Source organism: Myotis davidii, unplaced genomic scaffold, assembly GCF_000327345.1.
Source record: "Myotis davidii unplaced genomic scaffold, ASM32734v1 scaffold937, whole genome shotgun sequence".
Classification (NCBI taxonomy): Eukaryota; Metazoa; Chordata; class Mammalia; order Chiroptera; family Vespertilionidae; genus Myotis; species Myotis davidii.
In genome coordinates this window covers 843,048-849,016 of record NW_006288252.1, presented here as the reverse complement: position 1 = coordinate 849,016, position 5,969 = coordinate 843,048, and positions in this window count along the sequence as shown.

The window sequence follows — 5,969 nt, the reverse complement described above, 5'->3', positions numbered from 1 at the left end:
TACAGAGAGAAAGGGAGAGGGATAGAGAGTTAGAAACATCGATCAGCTGCCTCCTGCACATCTCCCACTGGGGATGTGCCTGCAACCCAGGTACATGCCCTTGACCGGAATCGAACCTGGGACCTTTCAGTCCGCAGGCCAACGCTCTATCCACTGAGCCAAACCGGTTTCGGCTATTTTTATTGATTTTTAACAATCTGTCTGTAAAGACCAAATTTCCAGCTCTGCAGATTATGAGGTTGGTAACTTGGCTTCTCAAGCCTCAGTTTTCATGCCTAGAAAAGGGGCGTGCACATACAGACCTGTTGATTTTTCATTTCCTTTGGCCGGTGGGTCGTGCTCCTCGGCCTCTGATGAGCCCGGAGGGCAGGGGTGTCGCCAGCAACCCCAGTGCCCTCCTGACCTGTCACCGGGGAGCCCGGCAGGCACGTGTGACCCCTGCGCACGGGGTGCAGAACGGAATAGCCCAGAGAGCCCCCGAGCCTGGGAAGGGTGTGGACGAGAACCTGTTCTATTTTTATTGATTTTTTTTTTAAATATATATTTTATTGATTTTTTACAGAGACAGGCTGACCTGAAGCCTTGCACGGACTCCGACGCTCTCGGGCCCAGCGTGTCCTGGGGGCCGGCACGTAGCTCAGGCTGCTGGCGTCAGTGTCAGTGTCGACGAGGGAGCCATCTGCCTGGAGTTAACGTGCCTCTGGCCGGGCGGTTTCCTTGGTTTTAAACAAACCTTCGTGTTTTGGGGGGCTGTTTTGTGCATTAGCGCCCTCGGTCCTGCCTCCGGGAAGATGGGAGCCACAGACGCTGTTCCGGAACCGCAGAGCTGGCCGGGGCGCTTCTGAGCGCAAATCCAGTCGGGGCTCGGCTGTGCCGGGGGCTGTCCCGCCATGTGCCTGTGTTCGAGCCTGAGCCCAGCCCCTCCGCCTGCGACTGCCCTTGGAGGCGGGGTCTCCAGGGGGACTTAGCTGAGACGAGGCCACGGTGCCCCTAATCCCGGCGACTGGTGTCCTTACAGAGATGAGGACACAGGCACGCACAGAGGGCCCACCCTGCTGTCCACACACCAAGGAGAGGCCTCCGGAGGGAGGGGAGGGAGAGGGGGAGGGGGAGAGAGTGGGAGGGGGAGGGCCCGCCCTCCCACACCTGGTTCTGGACCTCCGGCCTCTGGGATGGGGGTGGGGGGGGGCGGCGTTCATGGTTAGGCCCCGTCTGGGGTGTAGCAGCCCAGCCAGCTCATGCACAAGGAGTCACTCCCGTGTGACCTCAGAGCCCAGCCAGGGGCCGGTGATCCCACCCATTTCAGATAGAGAGACTGAGGCAGGAAGTGGCTCGGGCACACTGTACCCACGTGGGCAGCTTTCAGCTCCTGGTTCCACACCGCGGGGCTAGGCGGAGGGACTAAGGGAAGATGAGGCCCACGTGGGACGCTCAAAGGGAAGGGGAGCGGCGTGAGCGTGAGGCTGGCCTGGGGTCGGCGTCCAGTGGGTGCCACACAGCCAGCGTCCCTGTCTCCCTTCTCTCTCGCCAGCGGGCATGGCTGAGCGGGGAAGCAGCTCCGGGAGGTCAGGGCTGCAAGTTCAGGTTCCCCGGCTGCAAAGGGCACGGCGGCCTCTGGCAGTTTGCAACGGACGGGCTCTTTGAAGCGCATCACCTGACTCCAGAGGTGGGGTCACCCCTCTTCCATGAGGACACTGGTATTGGGTCACCCCTTTTCCAGGAGGACACTGGTATGGGGTCCCCCCTTTTCCAGGAGGACACTGGTATGGGGTCCCCCCTTTTCCAGGAGGACACTGGTATGGGGTCCCCCCTTTTCCAGGAGGACACTGGTATGGGGTCCCCCCTTTTCCAGGAGGACACTGGTATGGGGTCCCCCCTTTTCCAGGAGGACACTGGTATGGGGTCCCCCCTTTTCCAGGAGGACACTGGTATGGGGTCCCCCCTTTTCCAGGAGGACACTGGTATGGGGTCCCCCCTTTTCCAGGAGGACACTGGTATGGGGTCCCCCCTTTTCCAGGAGGACACTGGTATGGGGTCCCCCCTTTTCCAGGAGGACACTGGTATGGGGTCCCCCCTTTTCCAGGAGGACACTGGTATGGGGTCCCCCCTTTTCCAGGAGGACACTGGTATGGGGTCCCCCCTTTTCCAGGAGGACACTGGTATGGGGTCCCCCCTTTTCCAGGAGGACACTGGTATGGGGTCCCCCCTTTTCCAGGAGGACACTGGTATGGGGTCCCCCCTTTTCCAGGAGGACACTGGTATGGGGTCCCCCCTTTTCCAGGAGGACACTGGTATGGGGTCCCCCCTTTTCCAGGAGGACACTGGTATGGGGTCCCCCCTTTTCCAGGAGGACACTGGTATGGGGTCCCCCCTTTTCCAGGAGGACACTGGTATGGGGTCCCCCCTTTTCCAGGAGGACACTGGTATGGGGTCCCCCCTTTTCCAGGAGGACACTGGTATGGGGTCCCCCCTTTTCCAGGAGGACACTGGTATGGGGTCCCCCCTTTTCCAGGAGGACACTGGTATGGGGTCCCCCCTTTTCCAGGAGGACACTGGTATGGGGTCCCCCCTTTTCCAGGAGGACACTGGTATGGGGTCCCCCCTTTTCCAGGAGGACACTGGTATGGGGTCCCCCCTTTTCCAGGAGGACACTGGTATGGGGTCCCCCCTTTTCCAGGAGGACACTGGTATGGGGTCCCCCCTTTTCCAGGAGGACACTGGTATGGGGTCCCCCCTTTTCCAGGAGGACACTGGTATGGGGTCCCCCCTTTTCCAGGAGGACACTGGTATGGGGTCCCCCCTTTTCCAGGAGGACACTGGTATGGGGTCCCCCCTTTTCCAGGAGGACACTGGTATGGGGTCCCCCCTTTTCCAGGAGGACACTGGTATGGGGTCCCCCCTTTTCCAGGAGGACACTGGTATGGGGTCCCCCCTTTTCCAGGAGGACACTGGTATGGGGTCCCCCCTTTTCCAGGAGGACACTGGTATGGGGTCACCCCCTTTTCCAGGAGGACACTGGTATGGGGTCCCCCCTTTTCCAGGAGGACACTGGTATGGGGTCCCCCCTTTTCCAGGAGGACACTGGTATGGGGTCCCCCCTTTTCCAGGAGGACACTGGGATGGGGTCACCCCCTTTTCCAGGAGGACCCTGGTATTGGGTCACCCCTTTTCCAGGAGGACACTCCTGGGTCAGCTCAAAGTCAGACCTGACTCAGGCCGGACACAGCACGGGGGGCACCTGCAGGGTCCCCACTGGTGGGGGCGGGGAACTCCCCAGAGGGGAGGGTCAGAGTCTGCCCAGTGGCCTCGCTTCCCAAGATGCTCCCCAGGCCGGGAAGCAGCCCCGCCCACGGCCGCATGCCCGAGGGTGGGCCTGACTCACTCGGAGTCAGGCTGGTAAGCTGGACAGTGGCCCTGACCTCACAGGGCTGCCCCGCACAGCGCCCGGGTCTCGGTGGCAGCGATGGAGAGTCCCGCATCGGGGATACAGCAGCACCGTGGGCGGGTGGCAGGCTGACGCCTAGCAAACGCGGGCCAGACGCTGTCAGGCGCCAACAGCCACGTCTGCCGCCCGCCTGCCCCAACAAAGGGCTCCGTGTCCCCTGGCTGGAGGGTGTCACAGCTTTCTGAGCACAGCATAGTCTCAGGGGGTGGGGTACCCTGTCCACAGAGCTGTCACCCCATCAGCATCGCTGTGACTAGGGCTGCAGACAGGGAAGCGAGAGGCGGGGGCCCTGAGAGGCGAGGGCCCTGGTGCAAGCAGGAGTCCAGGGGAGGGAATTCTGGGAAGGTTTCCGAGTGACCGGCTGCCTGTCTGCCCGCTGCCCGCTGCATGGACACCTGTTCTGAGCTGGGATTGCATGCGAGAAGCCGGGGACACCGCAGGGCCTGCGCGGCTCCGAGTGCAGGCTCCGGTTCCCGTCTCACCACCCGGGCAGCTGTCAGGTCCCCCAGAACCTCGCTCCCTGCTCCCCCCTCAGGGCAGGGCACAGCCTGGGACCCCCTGTGAGACCCCCAGGAGTCACCTCGACCCTGGAACCAGGTCCTGCCCAGGCTGCGGTGTCCCTCCCAGGAGCCCTCCCCTGCCCCTCTGAGCGGGCACCCACCACACCTGCCCAGGTGCGGCCTCATGGAGCTCCCTCCCTCCTTGGATGGCACTCAGGGCCCTTCTCTGTGGACCTCCCGTGTCTCCCTCCCCTGCCTGGCACTACCACCTGGCGTGCCTTTGGCCACCTCAGACTGGACCCTCTCTGGACTCCTGCCTCTCCCAGCCCCTCAGTGCCCCTTCTCACTCTATTGGAGGGACCACATGAAGGCCTGCGTCCTGCACTGGGGTGGGGTGCAAAATGGGGGCTGCCCCAGGCCACACTGACGTCAGAGCCCAGCCTGCAGTCCCCCCTTGGCTTCCAGCCGGCACCCTCCCCCAAACGCCACTGCCTCTCCCCCTTTCCAGCTGGACCCAGGTCTCTGGGAGAGGCAAGACCTCACACGCTGGCGTCAGAGCTCCTGGCCCAGGCAAGTGCTGTGACGTGTGGTGCCTCAGTTTCCTCATCTGTAAAATGGGACAGCATCGCTCGTGTTGCAGGGCTCCAGGGAGGACTCTGGGGGATGGTGGGCCCAGCTCAGGTCGGACGTTCAGTGCGTGATAAACTGCTGCTGCTGGGCCCCTGGGGCACAGGGGGCGGGCCATGCCCGGGGGACGCTTGGCCAGCCCAGTGAGCTGGGCTCCGGGTGCGAGTGGGACACTGGGAGATGCACTGAGGGAGCCGTGTGAGGCCCTCGGCCTGCAGGGAGTGAGCGTGTCCTGGACACACGAGGCCCAGGCCGTGCGTCCTGAGCTGCCACCTGTGCTGACCCCGGGCAGCAGCTCAGCCCGGCCTGTGCGCGATCCCTGCGCCAGCCCCGTGGGAGGGGCTGTCGGGGACGAGCGCGGAGTTTGAAGGCCGCCTGTGGCATCAGAAGTTTCTTGAAAACATTTATTCTCTCTTGGCTCTGCAGCTGTTTTTCCTTAAAAAAGAAAAACACAAACCAAAACCAAAACAGGGAGCGGATTTCAGGGTGGCCGGCCAGGCCGCTGCCGGATGCGCACCAGCAGGAGCAGCGCGGGGCCGCCTGCCCTCGCGGGCCGCCTCCCCCGTGACTAGCTGTCCTCCCAGAACCCTCGGGCCTCCAGGACACGGCCGCCTGCGCCTGCTCAGGCCTTTGCACAGGCTGCCCCCTGGCCTCCAACCCGGTTCCCGCCCTGTCCTCCTAGCAGCTCCCCTTCTGGGAGCTGTGCCCCGACCGGCCCTCCCTCTTCCGCCCGTCTCCGTGATCAGGTGGCCTTTCTGTCCCGGGGACCTGCTCGCGTGCGGACGTGGCTGGGCCACGTGGCTGTGTGGCCTCCTCTGGGTCTCTAGAGCCTCGCACACACAGGACCAGTGTCCAGTTAGCAGCTGTTGGGTGACGGTCTTGGGGGGCTGGTGCCTGGGGCACAGCGATGAGCGTCCAGGGCCCGCCCTCTGCTGCTGCTGCTGTAAAGCTGCGCCCCCATCAGCAGGGAGGGGAGCGTGGGCGTCCACACTGAGCCCCAATGGGGTCACCGTACTGCACCCTGAATGTGCTCAGCCAGGCCGACCTGACCAAGCCACACCTCCAGGGAGCCCTCCTGGGCCCAGGGCAGCATCCCTCCTCCCTGCTTCCCTCCGGCAGGCATCCCTCGGGCCGGCCTGGCCCCTTTCCCATAACAGCCCTTCAGGGACAGTCAGACCCTGCAGTCCCTCAGTCAGCCCGCAGCCCTGCCCTTGGCGCTGTCCTGGGACAGGGATGTTGCCATGGTGCCGGCATCTAACAGGGCAGGAGATGAAGAGGAAGAACAGTTGGTGAGGACAGAAGCACGTGCTGTGGGGCAGGTGAGGCTGGAGGAGGTGAGGCTGGGGCAGGTGAGGCTGGGCAGGTGAGGCCGGGGCAGGTGAGGCCGGGGCAGGTGA